Source organism: Myotis davidii, unplaced genomic scaffold (genome assembly GCF_000327345.1).
Source record: "Myotis davidii unplaced genomic scaffold, ASM32734v1 scaffold545, whole genome shotgun sequence".
NCBI lineage: Eukaryota > Metazoa > Chordata > Mammalia > Chiroptera > Vespertilionidae > Myotis > Myotis davidii.
The window spans coordinates 1,032,459-1,045,833 of record NW_006296634.1 but is presented as its reverse complement, the minus strand read 5'-3'; positions in this window follow the sequence as shown (position 1 = coordinate 1,045,833).

The window sequence follows — 13,375 nt, the reverse complement described above, 5'->3', positions numbered from 1 at the left end:
GAGCGCGGTGCGTGGGGCTGGCAGGCAGCCCTCTCCGGCGAGCGAGCCGACCCTGAATTTTAAGCGATTGATCAGGAAGCGCAGGCCGTTCCCATCACTTAGAGCAGCCAAATGCGACGGCGGCGCAGGGATTTCAAGGGGCCTTTGCGGAGGCGGTAATGAGGTCACCGTCACCGCGCCCGCCCGCGGGCAGGAGCGGGTGAAGGCCTGCGGGTACACGTGTGCACACGCGCCTGTGAACATAGCCATACCTGTACCCACGTGACCCCCCGGGAGGCCGGGAGCACTGACCCAGGAGAACTTGGCATTTGGAGGAGCTGATCACTGTCTGTCTCCTCACGCCCAGCGGGATCAGGGAGATGAGGAAGAAAGAACCTAGCCTCTGCCCCATCCGTGATCACCGTAGGTAGCTCAGCGCAGGAACCCCAGTCCTCGCCTCTCCTCGCTCTGTGCCTAAAATACAAACATTTGGGCACCTGCCCACTGCACTTGGGAACAGCTGCAGAGACAGATAGCCCCCAGGCCTCAGCCAATCACACAGGTGCACACGTTCCGATGACACACCTGACCTCTCTGTTCGTGCATGTGTACACTCTCAACCACCACCAATGTTCCCTACCACCCCCGAAATATGGACACGGTAGGTTCGCCATTCTCAGCCCAGCATGCCCTTCCCCGGGATGCACACATGTGCACACTCGCTTCCAGGATTCCGAGCTCGCTGAGGTGTCCGCTCAGGTGGGCGCCTCCGCTGAACGCCAGGCAGCGCGGGTGCAGGCCTCAAAGAGAACAAAGGCCAGCGGGCTGCGGGAAGGAGGGGGGCTGAGCCCCCCGCCCCCGTGGCGAGGCTCGGCTGTCTCAGCTCCAGGGCCACCGCATCCGCATCGAGCGGCTCTGATTGCCGAGTAAATCACCGCGATGATCTGAATAATTATCGTCTCCCGAAAAGGGAAAAAACAGGGGAATAAATAAACAGAGGAGCGAGCAGCAGCCACCTGATTTCCGAGTCCTGGGCGGAAGGATACACCAGGGTGGGTGTCAGTGGCCCCCTGCAGATCCTAAAGGTTTTCTCGGCTGCCGCGCGGGTGGGGGTGGGGTGGGCTCAGGGCCGAGCTTTTTCATAGAGGTGGCAGCTAGGATCCTGTCCCTTCTCTTCATCTTCCCAGGTGAAGTCAGGCTATCTCCCCAGCTGGCTCATAGAGTCAGCCAGGCCCCCCTGCCCTGTAGCGCTTCCCTCCTGCCTTCGGGGCTGGACTCCAGCCCATCTCCCCCCTGGGATGCCCCCTCCCTTCCACTCCAGCTTGCCTGGCTCTCCCATCTCTGAAGTTCATTCTCAGGCTACTTCCTCTGGGAGGTTCTTCCTGACTGCCCAGCCCTCCCAACAATCCAGAGTCTGATTCTACAGAGCCTGACACATTTGGGAATGTTCACCTGGTCTGCTCAGCTGGACGGAGAGCTTTGGTGGGAAGCAGCTGTTTTAAACAAAATAACGATAACAACAATAGCAGCTACTACCCTGTCCTGAGCATTACTGATGCACTGGTCCCAGGCTTAAAACATCCTCTCACTGTAGGTCCTTCCCCAGAATCTTACCTGGGAAGTAATATTCTCATTTTACTAATGAGAAAACTGAGGCTTAGTGACAGGGAGGCTTGGCCCTGCCCTTTCCTCCAGGATTAAAATGCTGGTCGTCATCTGGATCCTTTCTGGAGTCCCCTGATCCTATAGGTCTCAGCGCCATGACATAAATACCTCAACCCATCCTACCCGTTTCTGCTCTTCCCTCCTCCCCCACCTGTGTTTTCCTACCCTCAGGAGGGGTGCCATCCATGAATTGTGACTCCCCCAACCTCCCCAAAGGGCATGACCCTTCCCCACAGCCCCATCATCAAAGGAGGAGCAGCTCAGTCCTATGCTTCTCCTGACTGAAACGGTTCCAGATGTGGGGCCTGCAGGGCCTGCAGGAGAGGCAGGATGATGGTTTGGCACATGGCTAGGTTTCCTCCTGGAGGCTGCTCTGAGGGAGGCCCATCCATCTCCCACTCCTGGCACCTGTTCAGTAAATAGGAGCAAAACATGGTTCAAGTTGTGGGGGCGGGTGTCTCCCAGGAGGCTGGGGAAGGAGGATCCCTTGTGGAGCCTGGGTGTCTGGGGCAGGAGAGAAGCCCCCACTGTGGATTTGAATTCTACCCTTCATGAGGGGCAGGCAGCTGGACCTGGGGGTTGGGGGCCATATCCATGGCTGGGTTCTCCAGGCTGTGCAAAGAGGCTTCTTTCTCAGAAATACCATTATAAATGGGGGAAACTGAGTCAAGGGTCACAAATTGGCTCCTGGCTAATGGTGCCTGTGCATACCTGTTCCGTGGAGGTCCGGATTCAGGGCCCCGAGTTTTCCTGAAAGTCTTTGTCTGTGACTTGGGTAGAGAAGGGACAGGTGAGACTTAGTGTTGGTCTAAGGACACACCGGGGTAGTCCAACCTCTGGGTGTGGGTGAAGATGAAGCAGGGGCCAGCCTGGTTTTGGAAAACCCTCAGTCCCTACTCCACAGCCCTCTTTGGGGCCCAGGGCAGCACCTCCTCCCTGGGAGGTAAGCAGAGATGGGCAGGATTCATGGGGTAGTTCACAGGCACCCGCTGCCCTAACACCACTGCCAGCTTTTCTTAGCATCAGAGCAGAACAGGAGATCTTGACTCTCTACTCCCTCCAACTAATAGATATTTCTTTGACATTGACTATGTGCTGGCACTGGGGCACAGAAGCCTGGAGTTCAGAGAGTGCTCAGGCAGAAGGAGAGGCATACACACCTACTCACATAGACTCCCCGCCTCAAACACGCACAGACTGGGACCACTGGGAACCCCAGGGGAGGCAGCAATGAATGTGGCAAGACTTTTGGAATCAGACAAACATAGGTTCAGACTCTGGCTCTATTACTTTTTAGCTGAGCAAATCAATGAGTCTCAGTTTCCATGTCTGTAAAGTGGGAATTCTAATAGTACATGTTTCATAATGTGTCAGTGAGATATTCCAAATGGAGGATTTAACTCAGAGTCCAACCCGTGGTGGCTGCTCATCACCGTTAGTTATTAGAGAGGAAGCAGGGGAGGAACTCCAGGGTGCTCCTTGGCCACACGAGGGCAGCCCTTTCAGAGCAAGGCTGGTGTCCAGCCTCTCTGCTCAGGGTTGGAGGAAGTGGGTCCTGGCAGGCCCTCTGAACTGCACAGACCCCCACACTCCTGTAAGCTTGCTTCCCTCCCTGTCACAGCCTCTTCCAACTGGCCTGGGCAGGGTGTCACTTTCTTGCTGCCTGCCCATAATTCCATTCATTCATGCCGCCCCACAAATACATAGGAGTCTCCCTCCCACAAGAATATTCCCTGGCCCCTACCCCAACATCCAGCTCAACTCATCAGGCACATGCACATAACAGTCATACCCACTCACACTTGCTGTGCACAGACACACAGAGGCACATGGTGGAGAGACACAACCATGCTCACACTCAGGTGCACACAGGCACGTGGATATCTCCATCAACATCCACACACACATAGGTGCACACATAGCACAAACAGGTACTAACAGGTGCGTACATATTCAGGGGCACGCACAGGGATATGCAAGCATATTGCACACAAGAATCCACAGGCATGTGTGCTCTGCATACAGATACATACTAGGACAGGCACAAACAGGTACATGCACACAAGGACACAAGCGCACATGCACATTAAGGCACATACACACACACGTACATGCACGTCGGCACACTCCAGCTCTCTTGCCCTCACCCCCCGCGGGGAGCTGGCTGCCCGCCAAGCACCGTGCTTTCTGCTGGGTGTGCACAACCTTTCACAGGCTCTAATTGAGTCGAGGGTGATTTATAACTCAGCATCGCCCCTGCCTGAGTGGGCTGTCCCTTCCTGCTACAGCCGTGGCCAGGGCCTTTGCCCCCCCCCCACCACACACACACATTCTCCTCACACAGGGTTACACACACAGTTCCCTTAGAGGTAGAAGGGGGCCTGTCCCTCCTTGCCACCAGCTCTTTTCTTGATTTTTCATACACTCGTTCTCCCAGGCCAGACATGACTCTGAGATGTTTTGCCTGAACCCACTCACATGACCAAACCAGCATTACACAGACCAGACACTGGGAGACCACTCATGCCTCCCTGTCTAGCTAGGGACAGCCAGGACCTTGACGGCAGATCCCACGTGCTTCCTGAACTGCAGCAGGAGAAACTGGATTTAGACATGAGAAGGGACTTCCCAGTGAGCAGGGGCTGGGAGAGCTTTGGTTCAGGGTGAGAGGAGGAGAGGCCACTGAGAATCTTATTTCCTGCTCCTCCATCCTTTGGGTAACTGAGCTGACTGTGACCTCCCTTCCAGCTGTCCTCCTGGCCTGTGTGGCTGGGCCTGTGATTAATCACATTAATTAGGCCCTGAGGTTTGGCTCATAAAGTCCCCTTGTCCACTTAAGAAGGAGCTTCTGGGAGGGCTTTGTCCTGATGTGTGGGGGAGAGTATGTACCCGAACCCCTCACCTATGACCCCAGCATGAACCAGCAGCTCCAGCCATGGCCCATGAGCTCAGCCTGATAGCTATTTCATCCTCCCAGAAGCCTCCTGTGTTGGATGCAGATACTGTTAACCCATCTGACAGTGAAGGCAACCAAGGCTCGGAGAGGTCAAGTCCTTGCCCAAGTTATACACTCGGTTCCTGGTGGAGCTGGGATTTGAAATCAGATAGCAAAGCAAAGCGTGCTTGACCCGAAGATGAAGCCCCATCTGGCCTCCAGGACCTCTGGTGTGCAGGGTGCTGTGTTTTTGGAGCAGGAGAAGCTCCTTGGAGGGGCCTGGCCTCTTCATCCCCAGAATTATTGGGGCTAGTTTATAGCGTGAGGGACTCAGATTAGATTTCAGAGGGACCTCCCTGGCAGTAAAGAGATTGGGAGCGAAGAGAAGTGTGTGTGCGCATGCGAGCGTGTGTGCTGGGGAGGCAGGCATGGAGTCTGAGCTGCCCCTAAGGGAGTCTCCATGGTAATGGCAGCCAACATCTAGTACTTGGCTCTTGCCTATTGACTCACACAACCCCATGGGAGAGGAGCTGAACCCCATTTTAGAGGTGAATAAAATGATATTCTGACGGCTTAAACCACCTGCCCCAGCCTCGTGGGATTCAGAAGCACCCTACTCCTTTCCCTAGTGCCATGTTCTCTGGCCTCTGTGGCCCAGTGGCCTCACTTCATCTCTGCTGTGGGTCAGCATGGCCCTTGGCTCTTCCCAACTCACGTGAACACACTTGAACGTTAATGAGGGTGTGAAATGGGTGGCCTTGAGGGTGCGGGGTGCATCCCAGAGCTCACAGGAAGTGGAGTGGTGATTTGTGCTTGGATGGGTGTCACTGGGTAATGCTCTATGACCCAGGCTCGTTTGCGTGTGGGTGTCTTTGGGACGCTGTATGGTTTGTGCTTGTCTCTGTGCATGTTGGTGTTTGTCGATAGATCTCCGTGTGTATCAATCAGTCTGTCTCTCTCTACATTGGACATTGGATGTCTCTGTGAACTTCCTCCTCATTTGTCTCAGTCTGTGTGTGTGTGTGTGTGTGTGTGTGTGTGTATCTGTATGTCTGTCTCCGTCCCAGCTTCTGGGTGTGTCTCTATGGGAGCCTCTCTGCAGGCTGTGCTGAATGTCTGTGTCCATGCGGCTTCATGTCTGTTTCTGCAGGTGACTGTAGGTGTGACTGTGTGCGATGGGGCGTCTGTATCTGTGTGTGTGACTATGTGAGACTGTTTTAGCTATATCTGTGTGTATGTGAGACAGTGCGTACGTGTCACTGCACGGTGCTGTCTGTGTGACGGTTTCGGAGCCAGGACAAGGGTGGGCACAAAATGTTCAGTAATCAGTAAAATTGTTTCAGTGTAATATTTTTTTTGAAAATCACAATTAATGCAAAAAAAAATCCACGATGAAAAAGGTATAAACATATTAAAGCCAGGACCAGCATGTGTGCCTGTCTGCGCGACCGTGAGTGTGCGCCCTCCCTCCGGTGCCCCGCCAGGTGAGCCCACCCCCTCCAGTCACGCTGCGCTGGGCTGAGCCGCGATAATTTCCGAGTCGGCTGCGGCTTTGTGTGCACCGGCCGCTGTCTTGGGGGCGGGGATGGAAGGGAGGGTTATTTCTCCCCCCTCTTCCTTTTTATTGGGTCATTAACAACGGCCCGGACTGCCGCTGCGCCCCCCCTTTCATGTCTGCCGCGCCTCCCGCCATTATCTCCCTCCGCCGTGCGGCGTAATTCGATGCCAATCAGGTTTGGGGCGCAGAGGCAGCGGGATCAAAGACTGGCCGCGGCGCTGGAAGGAGTCGGGTGGGGGGAGCGGGCTGTGCTCCCCCAGGGCCGGGGCACCCTCCGTGTGTCCCGCCCAGGCGCCCAGGGTCAGACGGGGAAGGCCCCGCCCACCCCATGAAGGAGTTCAGGGAACCTCGTGGGGGTGATGAGGTGGTCAGTGGCGGGGGCCGCGCCGTCCAGCAGGTCTCCATGGCCCCTCAAGGGCTGGAGGTTGGAGGTGGTTTCCTGGAGGGCGTGGCCTTTAGGCAGAGCCTTGAAAGACTTGGGTAACCAATGTGAAGCTGACAGAAATGGCATGGAGGCAGAGGGACCAGCTTGGGCAAAGGCTGGAAGGCAGGAACCAGCAGTGTCTCAGGAACAGGGAGGAATCTGGCAGGTTCTTTGGGCGGAGCGTCTGTGCTGTATTCCATGGGCAGGGCGCAATGGAGGGTTCCTGAGGGGGGAGGGACCGACGCTGAGGGACTTCAGGACACTTATCTGATGACGTCCTCTGCTTGCTGGAAGCCCTTCAGACTCAGTTTCCTCCTCTGGGACATGGGGAGGCCCTCAGCTCCCTCACATCCTCCAGGAGAGATTAATGACACGGTGAACATGATAAAACAAGGAAAAACAAACACACAACTCAAATTTATTGAACACTTACTGTTTGCCAGGCTGGGCCCAGATCTTGTTTCATCCTCACAACAGCCCTGCAAGATTGGAAGTCATTTCAGAGACGAGCAGAGCCCAGAGAGGTACAGTGACCTCTTACGGTTCCACATCTGGTGAGGGGCATGTTGAGATTTGAACCAGGCCTATAGACCCAGAGCTCACAGGAAGGGGGTCCTGCCACAGCTACCTGCCCTACTCCCACCCCACCTGGGCCTTGGGGAAGGATGGAGGTAAAGGTTCTGGAGCCACCAGTGTTGGGAGGTGGTGGCTCCACAGAGTGGGTTGGGGAGGGTGTGGGACCAGAATCATCCTCCCCAGACTCAGCCACCTCCATTGTTTAAGTCACCTGCCACCTTCCCCCAGTCTGTTTCTTCGCCTGTAAAATGGGGTTAGCAAGTTGTTCTGTTTGTCCCTGAAGAGTCAGTGAGTGCATACAATAAAGGGCATTTTGAAAGGAAGACGCAGTATAAATGGGAATTTTTATTATCACCATCAGCCAAAGACTGGGGCGGGGTGGTGTCTGACCCAGCAGAGGATGGAAAGCCCCTCTCCCCCAAGGAAAGTGCCTGTGGTTACTCCCAGTGGTTTTGGAGAGAGAGTGCCTCTGCCCCCACTCTTGAGAGGGAGAGAAAATCTATTTCTCTCCCAAATAGTGCTGGGTCTTCACAACTCCAAATATCTCAGACCCGAGAATGTTCTGAGCAAACTGCTGTATACATAATACATGCTTCTGTTCTCAACTAAAAAGAGGCCTGTGGACCACGACGGCACCAGCCAGCAAGTGGCCCTACCTCTGTCTTCTACCTCCTGACCCTCTGATCTGGGCTCTGGTAAGCTGGGTTGGGGGTGGGGTGGGGAGTGGAGGCCTCTGAGCCCTGGGTGCCTTCCGGATGGTTCCTGAGTACTTGCTAGGCTGGGTCTGAGCTGGCAACGGGGAGATGGTTGTATGAGACCCCCAGAGAGCACCCACTCTGATGGGGAGGTCAGTGAGCACTCCATGGGCCTGGGTGCACATTCTGTTCCTGGAGGGACAGTGAGTTGGACTGAGAAGAAGGAATAGAAGTGTACCCGATGCGGGCAGGGGACCGGAGGCACGTTTCAGGAACATCTGAAGCCTGGAGGCCTGAAAGAATAGTGCACAATGAGTGTCTCTGGAGGTGGGGCGGGTGAGCAGGGTGGATTGGACTGGAAAAGGCTGTGGGATCTCCAAAGGGAAGAGTGTGAAGGAGTTTGCACTCAGGGCAGCTTCAGAGCAGAAAGGCACCCTACCTCAGCCTCCTCATCTGTACTATGGGCACAAGACACCCTTCCACCCCCTGCAGGGAGGATGGCCGGTAAATGAGACAGAGGAAGGGGAGGCACTTGTGTCTTCATATCCCCGTCCCACTCAGGGAACAGTGGGATGGGCAAAGGCTGGGGTGAGGAGGCAGGGATGCGGGGACTCGGTGCACAGGGAGGCAGACCGGGGATCCTGAGCCCACTTCCAGACCTGGTCTGGGCTGAAGGAAGTAGCCATGATTAGCATCCCCGTGGGGACGTTGGTATGTGGCTCAGGCCACGTCTACCACTGGGGAAATGGGATCTGGGTCCTGTCTCTCAGGGCAGGGAAGCTGCTCTCCACTGGGGCGGGGGGTGGTCGGGGGGGTGCTCTGTAGGGCCCAGCCTCAGGCCTGACCAGGTCTGATAGAGAAACATGGATCAGCTGCCTCCTGCACCCCTGCCACTGGAGATGTAGCCCACAACCAAGGCACATGCCCTTGACCGGAATTGAACCTGGGACCTTTCAGTTCACAGGTCGATGCACTATCCACTGAGCCAAACCGGCTAGGGCTTGACCAGGTCCTTTTACTGTCTGTTGATTTTCTTCCTACCTTTCTGAAGGAGGTCTGTTTCCCACCCCCGTCCTCCGTCCCTCCTGGGGAGTCCCTGCCTGGCTGGAGCTGGGTGCCTGTGTGTGCTGGGGAAAGGGGTGGTGGTTGCGCCTCACACCGTAGATCCCAGCTGCCTCTGGACGCTGAAAAATCCAATTTTCTTCCTAATTGCCACCGCCTGCGCGCTCTCTCTCCCCTTACAGCCTACTTCTGCTTGGCGGCACCTCGTTTACCCCCATGCTCCCCGACTCCTGCTTCCCGCTGCCCACCCCACGGCGGACGCTGCCCCCCTCCTCGGTCACCCGTGTCGGGACGCACCATATATCATGTCCTCCGTGGGGAGGGGCTGGGGGAGCGGACAGGCCCCCGCTCTGGGCTCCCTGACGAAATCGTCCTTTTCCGAGGCGGATGACAGGTTGTGGGAACAACAGCTTGAATTACGGAAAGAAGTTTCCCCACTGAGTTAATCTGCAGTGGCTGGAGGTGACCTTCTGGAGACGGCGATTAATCACGGGGCCGTGGCGGGCGCCGCGCCACGCCGGGCCCTTTGGGGGAATACTAATTCCACTACAAGATAAATCATAATTTGACAATAATCATCTGCCCTAATCACTCCAATTCTTCTGTTTAATTATTTGTATACACCGTGTTTTTTCAAGGAGGACCCTGTGTGCCCATGGGTGGGGAGGGACCACAGTCTGGGCACAGACCCCTCTGGGGCCCCTGGGCCTCCTGCCCTGCTGGTGTGCCTGGGGAGGCCTGACCCCGAACCGCTAGGGAGAACGCTGGGAATCAGAGTTGTGATGGCGTAACTGAGGCAACTGAGACTCAGACGTGCCCAGGCTTGGGGCGAGCTAGGCTGAAGACTCAGGCCTCTCTCTGTTGTTTGGTCCTGGGCTGCACCCCATTGCACTGCCCTGCTGAAGAAGTGGCCCAGAGCGCCTCACTCCACTGCCCTGCCCCCTGACCTCTGTCCCCAACCTCCTTGATGCCTAGCTCCCCCCTCCACCTGCCAGCATAGACAGGGTTGCTGGGCCTTTCCCTTCCTCTACCCCAGCCCTGGGTCAGGCCTGGCTATCCACTCAGGATATGAGAATCAGGGCCTGTGGGCATTTGAGCAGATGTTGCCTGGCTCCACCTACCAGGTGCTGTGTGTTTGCTGCCAGTTGACCAGCCGTCTCTGAATCTGTTGCCTTTACCTGTAAACTGGGTGGGGCTCCCTCTCTTCCAGGGTAGTGGAGACCTGACCCAGAGCCAGATACTCAAGGGTGCTCACAGGGGCATCATGGGGTGGTCACAGATGCCTCCTCCTACCCTTTCCTGTTCTGTCAGGGCCCAGTCACTAGACCCCTGCATTTCCTACCTCCTCCCCCAAATCTGGCTCCTAGTGTCGCTGCCATGCTCAGCCCCGGGTTGGGCTGCCAGGAGAGTTCCAGGGACCTAGCTCTGCCCCTGGCTTCCCCCTTGGAGGGGCCGGCTGGGCTGGCTGGGCTGCCGCCAGCTCTGGCTCCATGAAGCGGGAACCAGAATGACTCAGTGTCTTTCTTCTTCCAGGCTGGCTCCTGGCACCCCACGGTGGAAGGTGGTGGTGAGGGGGGTACAGTGGGGCCGATGGACCCCCTGTGGCCTCCCAGACGGGGCTCTTGTGGGACCTGTGGGACCCCTTTGTGGTGATGTGAGGGGGGGTGGCTTCCCCAAACAAGAGCCGAAAGCCTAGCGAGGTGTGTGCTGATGGGACTACAGCTGTGCATGGAGAATGATACGCTGATGGTAATGAAAAGACTGTGGACAGCAGTGAGGGTTCATTCCTGACAGCAGCCTGCACCGCCGTGTCCTGGTCCCAAGGACAGCTGAAGGTGGGCTGACGGTGGACACACAGCTTTTATCCTCAGGAAGCCCCATCACAGGGAAGAAATGTGACCCCTTTGCTCAGGTCTGAGAGAAGGAAGAAGCGGGGGAGGGGGGGAATACAAACCAGTGTATTACCTGCCAGCATTATGGAGCTCCCGGTGTTTGCCGGGCACAGTGCTTAGTACTCTGCCTGCTGCACACCTCTGAGTCTTCAGACCACGTATGTATGAGGTCTGACACCAGCCCCTTTTACGGATAGAGAAACCACGTCACCGAGAGGTAAAGTCACTTGCCCTAGGTCACCAAGTTTGTGAGTACAAGGTTAGGATTCGAACTTAGCCTCTTCCTCTACCAGGGGTAGGGAACTTTTTTACGGCCAAGGCCCATTTGGATATTTATAACATCATTTGCGGGCCATACAAAATTATCAACTTAAAAATTAGCCTGCTCTATTCGGCCAGACACTTAATTACGTCACCCCTAATGCCTAGGCAGGGCCAGGCCGAATGATTTCCCCACCCCTGCATCCAGTCTCTCTCGTCTCCCAGAAATCTTGACGAAGCCACCTCATCAATATTGTAGAAGTTCTGCTCCGAGAACTTGGAAGAAGTTGAGCCCATCTCTTCACCTCTCGGGTCTTAGTCTTTCCAGCTGAGAACAGGGGCCTGGAGTAATTGTGAGACTGGGGAATGTGCGAAGGCAGCTGGTCCCTGTCTCAGCCCTCCAGCGTGGAGCTGACTTCCCTCCCTTCACTCCTCCTCTGTGCACACAGGGCTTGCTTTTCTCTTTCTTTGGCCAGACCTATGCCATCCCAGCTCCTTACTGGTCCCTGCTTGGAGGAGGGGATGTGTTTGGGACAGGCAGTCATGTAGCCCAGTGGCCTCTATCTGACGCCATTCATGACAACCCCTGGGAAGATCAGCCATGGCTTATGGCTGGTGGGGGAACCTGCTGGCTTTGTGAGATGTATTTTTTAAAACTAAAATTAAAAAAATTTATTTTATTTTTTAAAAAATATATTTTATTGATTTTTTTTACAGAGAGGAAGGGAGAGGGATAGAGAGTTAGAAACATCAATGAGAGAGAAACATCGATTTGTTGTTTACCTTTATTTATACATACATTGGTTGATTCTTCTTAAAATATATATTTTTATATTGATTTCAGAGAGGAAGGGAGAGGGAGAGAGAAATACAAACATCAATCATGTGGGAGAATCACTGATCGGCTGCCTCCTGCAGGCCCCCTAGTGGGGATGGAGCCCACAACCCGGTCATGTGCCCTTAATTGGAACGGAACCTGGAACTCTTCAGTCCGCAGGCTGACGCTCTATCCACTGAGCCAAACCAGCTAGGGCATTGGTTGATTCTTGTATGTGCCCTGACTGGGGATTGAACCCAAAACCTTGGACAACACTCTAACCAACTGAGCTACCGAGCCAGGGTGCGAGATGTATTTTGATCAGGCACCCCTGGCTATCTCTCATTTCTTACTCCTCCCAAACTGGCTTTGGGGCCAGTATTGCCACCAAGCATGGCTCTGAAGGGTGGCTGTGCAGGAGTGCCACACACCAGCTATAAAGACCTGGGGGGGGGGGGTCATTTAGCTCTTCTGAGCCTCCGCTTCCTTATCCGCAAACCAGAGGTGGTAATAATACCTGGCACACCATAAGCACTCAATAGCTGTTACCTATTGTTAGTATAAATACCAGGTGTGGTGAGATCACTGAGGGGCCAGCCAGCCAAATGTTGCTGCCTTGCCCTAGCCCCTAAGTCACCTTTCTGGGCTGATCAAGAGGGGAAGGGCATTCCTCCTGTAGACAGCACCCTACTCAGCAAGGCACTGGGGCAGCCCCTCCTCGCCAGAGCCTGCTGCAGTTTCTGCCAGGAAATGAGGGAATGGCAAGGGGGTGGCTGGAAGGAAGGTGGTGGAGCTGTGGCAGAAGAGAGAGGAAGCAAAGATTGGCCCGCCTGACTAGGAGAGAGATGGCCTGGGGGAGAGCAGCTGAGTCGCTGGGGAGGGAGGGAGGCTGTCACGCTATAAATACCTCCCAGGTAACAGGACCCATAAATGAAGGGAGGGAATTAGTCACTTTCCGCGTTGCCTCGGAGAGAGGACAAGGAGCAATGACCTAAATCCATGGAAGGGAAAAAATGAGGCTATCCTTGAGGGGGGATGGTTAGGGGCTGGAGACTGTGCCTCTTCAGAGTGGTACCCTGGATGGGACCTGGCGGACAGGGGCAGCGGGGGCCTGGAAGGGGGACAGCTTGTCTCCTCCATGCCCAGGTGTGTTTGTGTGACAGGCTCTTTTCTTCTCAAGGATTCCTTGGCGTCTCTCAGACACTCAAACCCATTCCTCTTGGAAGTCCTTCAAAGAGTCTAGCTCTGGGCTTCCTCGTGCCACTCTGAAGCATGTTCCCATTCGCTGTTCTCCAAAACCCTCACTCTTCCTGAGGCCCCCACCTTATCACTAGTCAGCTCTGTTCTCCAGGTTCCTGGTTCAGGCCGAAGAATCTTCGCTTGGCGAAGTGGGAGGATGCGTCCCTGCTTCTTCTCTGCACCCCACTGCCAGGCTGGACCCACTTGTCCTTCCCTGGGATGATGACCATGGCCTGCTCTCCAGTCCCCCCCCTTCACCCCCTTCTGGGCCT